This window comes from Hipposideros armiger, unplaced genomic scaffold (genome assembly GCF_001890085.2).
Source record: "Hipposideros armiger isolate ML-2016 unplaced genomic scaffold, ASM189008v1 scaffold_964, whole genome shotgun sequence".
Classification (NCBI taxonomy): domain Eukaryota; kingdom Metazoa; phylum Chordata; class Mammalia; order Chiroptera; family Hipposideridae; genus Hipposideros; species Hipposideros armiger.
Window position 1 is genome coordinate 61,132 of NW_017732314.1, and position 11,956 is coordinate 73,087.

At 36.5% G+C, this 11,956-nt stretch overlaps 1 pseudogene; it reads left to right on the plus strand.

Annotated features, from left to right (window-relative positions):
- Positions 1–9,624: 9,624 nt before the first annotated feature.
- Positions 9,625–10,105, plus strand: LOC109375502 (60S ribosomal protein L32 pseudogene; annotated as a pseudogene).
- The last annotated feature ends 1,851 nt before the right edge of the window (positions 10,106–11,956 follow it).

Sequence of the window (11,956 nt, forward strand, 5' to 3'; positions counted from 1 at the left end):
ATGGGAGGTGTTTTATTGTCTTTATTTACTTCCTTCGTCAAAAGCAGTTTCTCTGCATTGCTAATCATTTTATTTTGAAAGCGAACTCAGATTTTAATTCTTCTTAAATGAGTGGTTATCTTATAGAGAGAAGCATTTCCTGGCACTCAATTCTTTGCCACAGAAATGTATAAGAATAAAATTGGGTATCTTCTATGATGATGTAAAAAGCAATGACTTCCACATGAAACAGCAAGAAACTGGAAATGGGAAATACTTTGTTATGTCTGTCACTTTTAAAGATCTGGAACATCACTGTGCATATTAGAATCCAATCTCTAAAAAAACAAAGAACGATAGATAATAAAACTGAATTAATAATGTACAGGAACAAAACTCTGAAGAAATAGGTAGCCCGTTAGTTGATGCAATGAATTGAGGACATATGTCAAAACATTTAGAGATGTTTTAAACTTTAACCTTTTAACAAAATATGTCTAATTTGTTATGAACTTCAGGTCTGGGGTCTGATGATGGCATAGTAGAAAGAGTTCAGGTTTTAGAGTCAGACAGACTTGAATTAATCCCATTTCTGACATTTATGAACAGACTCTTGGGCAAGTTTCTTAACTTCTCTGAGTCTCAGTTTCATTATTGGTAAAGTACAAATAATAACAATGCCTACATTATAAATATTTTGTGAAGATTAAATGGGATAACTCATGTAAATGTTTTGCACATGGTAAGCACTCAATAAAAATAAACCATTTCTATCACATATACTCAGCTAAACATTTGGAAGCAAGGCCTCTCTAGAAGCATAAGGGATGTTATCTTACCAAGTTATCTCACTAGGGAAGTCAATAAAATATTTTTCTTAAAAACCACTAGCAAATTTGGAGACATAACCAAATAAGAATTATATGACTTCCATTAGTTAGGCTGCATGGGACCCAATTAAAAAATGATAAGATGTCACCAGTTTCCAAATCTCAACTTTTGGCACCAAAATCAAGCAGTTGATAGTATGTTGTTCCACTGAAACAACAGATTATTAGGTCCTACCTTTTGTCCAAAACTATCCTGAGTTAAAATCAACAATAATATATATATCCTGTATTTTCCCATGCATAAGTATATATGTATATATGCGATTTCATTAGATCAGCTGGGAAAAAATTGTCCCTGCAGCCAGGCACCTGATTTCCACATATTCCAATATGGGAAATGTCAACTCCCTTAAAAGAACCACTGTGAAACTAGCCTCTAAGTGCATTGTCCTAAAAACATAATAGTGGTTTTTCTTACATGATACATGTTTTTCCAAAACATTCAAGTCCTTCTCAGGATCTCTAATTTTATAAAATGGGTGATTTTTATTACTTTAATCATTTCTTAGACATAGTCATACTATAGTAACTGAAATTCAAATAATATTACCAGGAAAAAAAAACAATGAGAGAGAATGGATTAAAACTATAATTCTGACTCTGCAAGATACTTTTTAAAATAAGCCATTTTACCTGTGGTAAAAGTCATAGAATGCTATTGCCCCCATTGTAGCCTAATAAAATGTCAATTACTTTGTTTTAATTTTTTGAAAACAGTAATACATGTACATAGTTTCAAAAGTTGAAAAGTTCAAAAGGATATGCTCCTCCTACTGGTCTCCCAATTAAACTTGGTTCTTACATTGGAGGCACTATTCAGTCATGGACATTATAAATGTAATTTTCCATTGATTTATGTAATACCAAGATAGATAGATAGATAGATAGATAGATAGATAGATAGATAGATAGATAGATTGATTGATTGATTGATGATAGACAGACTTTTACTTCAGATATAATTATGCAGTATATATTATTATATTTAATATTATATTAGTTAATAATGTAGTACATTAAATCAGAAGTAAATGAACAAATAGGACATAAGTTACTGCAGGTCTTTTGTGATTTTTAGTTTTAAAGAAAATACCTAGCACAAGAAGAGTCTACTGTATTGTAAAAATATCTTTAAGAAAAGTTCTGAAAACCACTTCACTTACAGTACTATTTATTTGGAGTCAGAAGTAGAACTGAAGCAAACAACATAAGCTCCTATCTAGCCAGAGCCAAATAACCAGAATTCTTTGTAGCCATAGACAATGATAATTTATACAAGATGCAAGTGCCTTCCGAAGCATGGAGCGGTACAATTGTGTTTGACTGTCTTAATGTCAAAGTCGTCTTATTATATTCTATTTCCTTGAAATGTATGATCCAGAACTAAAAGTTTCATATGTGTGACAATTTTTTTGTTACCCAGAATATTAAAGTAATTTTAACATTTTATTGTCCTTAATTTTTTTAAAAAGAGGAGCTCCCTTTAAGTTTAACATGGAAACAAGAAGACCTGTGGAAATGGAGTATTACTCAGCTATAAAGAAGAAGGAGAGGGCCGGCTGAGTGGCTCAGTTGGTTAAGAGCTCACTCAAGAGTTTGAGCTCTGAGCGACAGCGGTTCAATTTCTGACATGAGCTGAGCAGCTACTGAGCTGCCAACAGGTGGCAGGATGGCTCAGCTAAAGAAAAAAAAAAGAAGAAGAAGAAGAAGGAAATCATACCATTTGCAATGATATGGATGGACCTAGAGAACATTATGCTAAGTGAAATAAGTCAGTCAGAGAAAGACAAATACCATATTATCTCACTTATATGTGGAATCTAAAGAACTGAATAAATGTAAACAGAAATAGTCTCAGAGAGACAGAGGAAAAACTGAGGGTTAATAGTTGGGAGGGGGTGGGGATGAAGGAGAAGGGGAAGGGACAAGACAATACAAATTGGTAACTACACTATGGCCTCAGGGATAGAAAAGATAGTCTGGGGAATATAATCAATACTGCTGTAAATATTTCTGAGGGGGCCAGATGGACTCATGTCTTGTTAGGGAGACCACTTCATAGACGGTGTAAAGGCCTGACCACCGCACTGTATTTCTGAAGCTGATGTTGAATAATATTGTATGTCAACTATAATTATATGTACACATTCTCACGGGATGTGGAGTAGAGTGTGGGAATGGAGTCAATGGAATTGTAATAGATAAGTAAGATATTGGGGGTGAGAGGGCAGTGGATGGGGGAGGGAGTTGTTTCTTTTGAGGTGTGAAAAGGATAACTATTGCATTGTTCTGTGCACCTGAAACTAATAATAAAAAAAATAAAGAAAGAAGACCTGTGGAGAAAAGGAAGGTGATAATTGCCTATGCAGCATTATGAGTAAGAACTCTGTCCTCATTCTTAAATGCATTAATATTAATATTGCCTTAAAGTATACTAAGCAATTTTATCTTTTTTTATATTTTTCCTAGTACATGTAATCAAACACTCAGATGTTTTCTTAATAGATTTTGATTCCATAAACACAATATCTTAAATGCATATAAATGTATTTCAAATGATTAAAGAACAGCAATTTAGCTATTTTATACAAGGAAAAATATTTTTAGTAAATACAAGTAATTGTGTTCAGATATTATAAATGTACATCAAACATTTATGGTACTCAGTTTTGTGAGTTAACAATTTAATACCATTTACTGTTGTTCTACATAATTTAAGTACTTTCTTCAGAAATAGGTACCTCTACTTTTTACATCCATTTTAAATAACTGCATTGTACATGGCTTGAAAAACCTCTCTCACTGAATATAATTTGGAAGGTCAATAACACAGAAAACTGTTTTTAGACACTCTTACTGAAAATTTTTAAAGTATTTCATGTATGCTTTGTTTTGTATTTTTAAAATGTTTCAAACATACTAAGTTGTTCTATTATTAAAAAATTTTTATATTTATATACATCAACATTAGAATATTTCTGTTTTGACAGACAGAAACAGAACCAAAGGAAGCAAGAAAATGCCCAACTAAACCAGAAAGATACTGTGTCATCCAATACTCAGACACCACAGGGTATGTTAAGAGAGCCATTAAAACAGCATTCTGTTATGTTACGATGACATATGGTAGGCTTCCAAAATTAACAGAGTATTTTGCTGTCTACTGGCTTGTATCACAGTCTTAATAGTTTTGTTTTTCGGTTTTTGTTTTTGTTTTTGTTTTCCGGAGGGAGGGACTTAAAATATCTTCTTGTTTTGATAACTACTTTTTAAAGTTTATGAAGCATTAATCTCTTTTAGATATGTGATGACATATGGTAGGCTTCTACAATTAACAGGGTATTTTGCTGTCTGCTGGCTTGTATCACAGTCTTAATAGTTCCGTGTTTTATTTTGTTTTTTCCGGAGAGAGGGACTTAAAAGTATCTTTTTGTTTTGATCAGTACTTTTGAAAGTTTATGAAGCATTAATCACTTTTAGATATATGATTCTGGTTAAGAAAACACTCAGAAATCACATTCCTTCTCTTTTTCTTACAGCTCTCTCCTCTGCGCTATGGCTATCCTCTCCCTGTTCATTGGGGTAGCTTCTCTGTTCTCTTCCTCTCAGCCAAATTGCACTTTTTTTAAAATATTTTTAAAATAGATTAGGAAAGATATAAACTTGTTCCATGGTGATATCTGTTTCTCATGCCTTACCTAATAAGTTGTGCATTCCCCTTGACCTTTCACACGTGCAGAGGCTTCCCCAATTTTGTTCAAGACTCACAGAGTTAGCTCTGCCTGAGCACACCCTGGACACCCACAGTGGTACAGGAGTCACTCTCACTTCACTTCAGCTTTATAAGACACTCAGTTTATGCCCTAGAATGTGTGCACTATATAAATCAGATTTCAATATGATTCCAAAATATGGAATATATTTCTAAGCTATAAGAAAGAACATTGACTCTCATCTCAAATTCCACATAGACAGATCACTATGTGGCACTGTTTTCAAGATGAAATGAAGGTTTTCCAAGTCTTATAAACTCAACCTCAGTGTCCATGTATACACTTTCTAAATATTAACTAGAATACTCTGCATCTCCGATAAACCATAGAGGGCCCTCCTCCTCCTCCAAACCTCCAACCACTGCCATCTGGTTCTGAAGCATCCATGGGTCATTTGTTCTGCCAGGTGTCACCTCCCCGCCCCCCACCAAAGGGATCAAAGGGCAATACTTAGACTTAATATTTTAAGATCTCTCTCCCTCTTTCTCTCTCTCTCTCTCTCTCTCTCTCTCTCTCTCTCTCTCTCTCTCTCTCTCGTTTAGAAGAACTTCAGTTACACAATCTTCAAGACCACAAAAGGTAAAGGAGTTTACCTGCACCCAAAACTGCTGACACTACATGGTGAGAGAGTTCAGCCACACCAAATTTCTTCTTCACATGGTGTAACAAGTAAGGGATATCTGGAGTGTTGTTAGTTTTCTTTAGCTGACTTTCTTTTCCTGGAGCCAAAGGAAGACTCAGACATAGCATGTTTAAGAACACAGGCACTGGGTTTAGCCTGCCTGGGTTCAAATTTTACATATTGCTAGCTGTGTGACTTTGGGAAAGTTAATTAAGCTTAACTTTCTCCTCTATAAAATAGTTTATAACCACATGTTCTTCATAGGGCTTCCATGTGGTAATGCATGTAACATGCCTAGCACACGGTAAGCACTCAGTAACTTTTGCTTTTATTATTTCATTTATTTACTCAACAAACACTGAACACCTATTGCAAAGCATTTTATAGATGGAGAGCTTAGGCACAGTATCTTGTGCAGCTATCCAAAGTTACTGTTCAGATAAAACTGGGACACAGGTGTCCTAATGTTGATTTTTATCTCAGCAAGCTAGTTTGCTGAATGTGATATTAAAAACCCAATTTAGATTTAGGAAACATCCAGGAGTTTCTCAAAAAATAATACCTTTTAAACAAAAGCCAATGTCTTGTTTTGGTTTTGTGAAGGGTGTCTTTCAGATCTGCCTAAAATGTTTTCTTGAGCAGAACAAAATAAGACTGTGATATACATGTGACCCACAAGGAAAAAAATGCCAACAAATCCTTAAAACGCACTAAGATCTATCCCACTGCTTTACCTGTGTCATGCACAATAAAAAAATATGTCTTGTAGTCAAGTAAAGGCCTGGGGTTTTTATTTCTTTAACTGTACATATTGTCTTTATTTCTCCATAAGATGAGATCCTTTTAAATTTTAACCAATGCTATATATAATGTAAGATCAGAAACAATCAGGACAAACAATGAGTGAGGGGCAGGAGGAGAAAGAATCTCTTTCAATTGATTTATTTTCTCAAATGGGTGCTTACTCCCAAGGATTGCCAAACAAAGTAAACTTATTGTACTAAATAGATTAGCCCACATTCACCCTACCACGTGTGGATTTTAGATTCCCTGTGGAACAAATATTAATTAAACCTTTAATTTTCTTATTACTACTGTATTGAAATTTCCAAGCTCTGTAAGCCCAGAATAACCTAAGAATGAATAAAAGACTATAAGATGAAATCACATTAAATGTACATTTCTTCATGAATTCTAATAGGATTCTGAACATACGATACTTGGGTTGTTTTTGCACAACAATGCAAAAATATGTTTATGTTAAAAGTTATAAAATCTATAACTAGTTAGTGTGGTCACTAAAATACTTCATTATTTATTCAGGACCTAGCTAACTATGAGACTTTTCCCCCCTAAAATCATAGAAACTAATTACATTAAGGCTGTCCAAAGAATTTGGCCAAATTTAATTAATGTTCTATAAGTAGATTTTCCAAACATCTTTAACCAGAATGCTGAAGTTTGATGGGGTAAAGTAGACCCATATTTCATGACATGAATATTTCAAAGTATCGAAACTTGATGTTTCCTAAATACCTCTAATTGAAAACTATACCAAAATTAATAAGAAAATAAATTTTGAAATAGCCATGAGTCAAATCCGATATTTTGAATGACAGCAGTTCTGCTGGCTTATAATCCTTTAGCCCATATAAAAACCTCTTTATGATTCCATAATTGTTTATTTCTGATACAGATAATTTATTATAAGAAAAGCAAGATAGTCCTTGCCTCTAGAAGTGCATTTAAAATTTACTCTACTGTGAGATATAACCTTGATAAGAAAAGAAAGTGGAAATGAATACTATTACAAATGACAAGATTTTTTATGCAAAATGGGCATTTGACAGTGTCATTTACAATAGCAGTGAGTCTTTTAATCCATGTAATTTCTGGAGTATCTTATCTGTTGTACATGGTACTTACCAGTTTTGGGTCACATTGTAACATAGCTCTGAGCTTAATATTCATTTTTATGTTCCCCCTTCCCTCGTACAATAGCAATTTTGAAGCTGATCAAAGTAAGATTTCTCCTCATTGAATAGGAGTTGAGATGAATCTATTCATTCATTGCACACACTTTTATAGAGTACCTATTATGTGCCAGCCAGGGACCTGTGCTGACAAAAATCCACAGTCCCTGCTCTCATATAGCTTAGAGTCTAGTGGGGGAACAAGTCTTTTAACAAATAGTCACCCACAAAAAGTATATAACTTAAAGGTGATTAAATGTTATAAAGAAAAATTATAGGGTACTGTGAGCTACAACAGGGAGACTCTAATTTAGTTTGGGAGATCAGGGAAAGCCTTTCTGCAAACCTGAGAGTTAAGGTCAGAACTAAAGAAAGAATGTGAATTGGCTGGGAAATGTAGTGAAGAAATAAAGTAAACTTTGTGATTACCTTCCTCCATACCCCTTTACCCTACATACCTCTTGTACACATAGTGTATTAACCACAGGTTTGGGCTGGTATAGAGCCTGTCCTCATCTCAAGGGTTGGACCCCTGATTGGTCCAATCAAATCTCTTTGCCATGGTGATTGGTTCAGAGATGGACTGGTCTAAGCCAATCAGTACCTGATAGACTTCAGGTTAAAGTAATTGATTTTTAGAGGGCATGTGACCCAAGTTGGATTAATCAGAATGATAGTCAGGGCTTCTGTTTGAAGGTGGGAGGGAAAGAGCTGTTTTCTCTTCCTGGATGTGAACAAGGACATGTATGTAGCCTGGGAGCTAGCAGCTGCCACCTCTCTACCAGGAGAAAACCCAGCTTCACAATAAAGCCAACATACAGGAGATGGAAGAACCAGGATAATTACAGTGAAACAGAGCCTTAATGGTATTATGAACTGAAAGCTAAACCAACCTCTGGTCCAGCCAACTTGGGGTTTTTGTTGGCTACCAAAAGCATTCTGTTACAGGCAGAGAGGATTCTTGGCAGAGGAAATAACCTATGTGAAAACCCTGAAGCAGAAAAGAGTGTGGTACAATGTTAGATACTTCTTATTTCCAAAATAGATCCAATCCTTAGCTTCCTAGGAACACTAGGCTTCTGGTCAACTCCAAAGCTGTGCTACACTGTTCTCTCTGCCTCTGGTATGTTTTCCACCTGCAATCTGCCTATCAAATCCTACCCATCCTTCCAAGTCCAGTTTAAGTATTTCCTCCTTCTCCACAAAGTCATCTCTAATCATTCTTACCCCTAATGATACCCCTTATCCATTACTGATACCCCTTATCCATACTGATCCTAGCCAACATTTTTCCAACTTCAGTTTCTACATCTGCTGAATCACTCAACCTCTCCATCTAACCTGTTCTCCAGTGTAATTTTGCACCTGCATGCCTTTGTCCCACATATTTTATATTCCTCAACCTGGAATCAACTTCCTTTTACACCATCTATTGAAGTCTTACATACCCTTCAAACATCTATGATGCCATCTCTCTTGGAAAGCCTTCTCTAATCCCCTAGTAGAACATGAGCATGATTGTTTCTCCCACTAGATTGTCCTTTCTTGTGCACAAGTACCATCTTTTATTCAACTTTGAGTTCCCACTGCATTACTACAACAGAGACACTAGAGACAAATGTTTATTGAATGAATAAGTGAATGAATGGATGGATGAATTAATAGATGGACAGACTCATCCCCCCCTCTCCCTCTCTCTCTCTCTCTCTCTCTCTCTCTCTCTCTCTCTAGATAGATAGATAGATATAGATATAGATATAGATATAGATGATATAGATATAGATAGATAGATATGGATATATATTCTTAGAAAAAAAGAACCACATCTAATTTTTTAAATCCTCTCAGTACATAGCAGAATACACATGCATAATGTAGGAACTAAATATAAATATTTATTAAATGAGAAAACTTACAGGGGACCTGCAGAGTGGCTCAGTTGGTTAAGAGCTTGCTCAACAATGCAAGTTCTGAGCAACAGGGTCGCCAGTTCAATTCCCACATAGGCCAGTGAGCTGAGCCCGAGCTAAATTGCCACTGAGCTGCCAACAGGTGGAAGGATGACTCAACTGGTAAGAACACATACTCCTAAAAACAAGGTTGCTTGTTTAAGATGGTGGGCTATGCCTGCTCGGCAACTAAAGACTGAACTCATCACCTTGAGCTGAGCTGCTGCCTGGATGGCTCAGGGGATAAAGCAGGTGCTCTTAACAACAAGGCTGCTGGTTCGACTCCCACATGGGATGGTGGCTACGCCCATCTGCAAATAATTAAACGCAGCACCTTGAGCTGAGCGGGGCAACTGGACTTGGAGCTGAGCTAGCTGCACTCTCCACAACTAAGATTGAAGGACAAACTTGGCTCTTCTTCTGCGCTGCCTACGGAGGTGGCGCTCATCTTTTACTCTGCATCATGGCTGCCCTCAGACCACTCGTGAAGCCCAAGATCGTCAAAAAGAGGACCAAGAAGTTTATCCGGCACCAGTCAGACCGATATGTCAAAATTAAGCGTAACTGGCAGAAACCCAGAGTCATTGACAATAGGGTGCGCAGGAGATTCAAGGGCCAGATCTTGATGTCCAACATTGGTTATGGGAGTAACAAGAAAACAAAGCACATGCTGCCCAGTGGCCTTCAGAAGTTCCCGGTCCACAATGTCAAGGAGCTTGAAGTGTTGCTGATGTGCAACAAATCTTACTGTGCTGAGATTGCTCACAACGTCTCTTCCAAGAACCAGAAAGCCATTGTGGAAAGAGCAGCCCAGCTGGCCATCAGAGTCACCAATCCCAATGCCAGGCTGCGCAGTGAAGAAAATGAATAGACAGCTTGTGTGCAAATTGTGTTTTAATAAAACCATAAAATTCTTCCATCAAAAAAAAAGAACAAACTTGGCTGCTCCCCTTCCCCAATTCCCCAACACTGTTTCCCTCCCTCAATTCCCTAACACTGTTCCCTTTCCCCAATTCCCCAATAAAATCTTTAAAAAAATAGTTGAGAAAACTTATATATGAAATGTTAGAATTTCAAATAATCAGACGTATGAGAATTTAAGCAAATCTCTAGGCGATGTTTTTCTTTCTTTTTATCCTGGAAGCTATAGAATGCCATTTAGCCACTTTACCTTTAATGCTAAGAGTTAAGCACATTCTTTGCTTCTGACATAAATCATCAGAACTATTACTAAAGTCTCTGATATACTAAGATAGGGCGTTAATAGAAACCGGAAGTGTTGTTCATGTGATTAGACTTTGGTAAATGGCATTTAAATAGCAAATAGCTTCAGCTATAAATACTGGACTAAAATAACTAAAGACCAATGTTTATGTCCATCTATGAAATGCCCTTTTGAAATGGCAAGTAGATTTTTACATTGAGAATGTCTTTCAATGAATCAAACCGGAAACTTAATTGTTTTATTAGAATAAGTAGCCTCAGATTTTTGTTAGGCTAAGATTTTTGGTGCCACTCTTGCAATGTTTGCAAGGAATATAATTGGTAAAGATTTTTTGAATGACAATTTGACATTATCTATCAAAATGTAAAATATGCATAACCTTTGACCTACTGAACACACCTTTAGGAACCCATCCCAAGTAAAAACTCACACTAGAATACAAAGAAATATGTACAAAAAATGTTTGATGTATAATAATATTATTATTGGTTGGAGACAAATAGCCATCAGTATGGGAATGGCTATATAAACTGAAATATTTTGATACTACACAGTAATATACTGTTGCTAAAAAGAATGACATAAATCTGTATGTATTGATATAGAAGAATGTCAGTTACAAATTCTTGCAGAAATTAGGTAGTGAATACTTGCTCTTCTCTCTGCTTCTTCAATGCTTGGAAATTTCCATAAAACAAAGGATTTTTAAGATATCATCTAGACTTCCACTTCTGCTTAGGACCTAGAGAGCACTACCCCCACCTGAAGAACAAGAAAATGCCATAATCTTTTGTATAATCTTTTGTACAAAATCATAATATTTTTAATCCATTAAAGACCTGAGTACACAAGGCATTTAAATGAACTAAATCCCAAAAAGTAACAAGCGACTCCAAGAAAAAACGGAAACACATGAATTTTTACCTATGAATATAGCATCTTGGCCTGCTGAAGGTAGCTTGATGTAGGAAAAACATGAGCTTTGGTATCTCCCAGGTTCTTTGGCTATGGAACCATAACAGAATACTGAGCACTAGTTTCTTTATTTGTATAATAGAACAAGAGGGAGGGGAAAGTAATGCTTACTTTTGTGGTTGCTTATTGCTCTACCCAGCAAGGCTATCATTTAGAATTGAAGGACAGATAAAGAGCTTCCCAGACAAGAAAAAGCTAAAGGAGTTCATCACCACCAAATCAGTATTACAAGGACTCTTACAGGGACTTCTTTAAGATGGGAGGGGGGTTAAGGATGGGTGAAAGGGGAAGGGATTAAGAAGTACAAATTGGGGCCGGCAGAGTGGCACGATGGTTAAGAACTGGCTTGGGATGCCACAGGGCCCCAGTTTGGATCCCACATATGAGGGCCAGTGACACTGGCCTCTACAGCTAAGAAGCTGAACAACAGCTCAACCTGGAGCTGGGCTGCCATGAGTCGCCAGCAACGGTGTAGGCTGCAGCCCCTGTGGCAGTGGGTTGCCATGGGCTACCGTGTGCAGCCAGCAGCCAGCGTGAGCAGCCAGCAGCCGCAGTGAGCAGCCGTCCAGA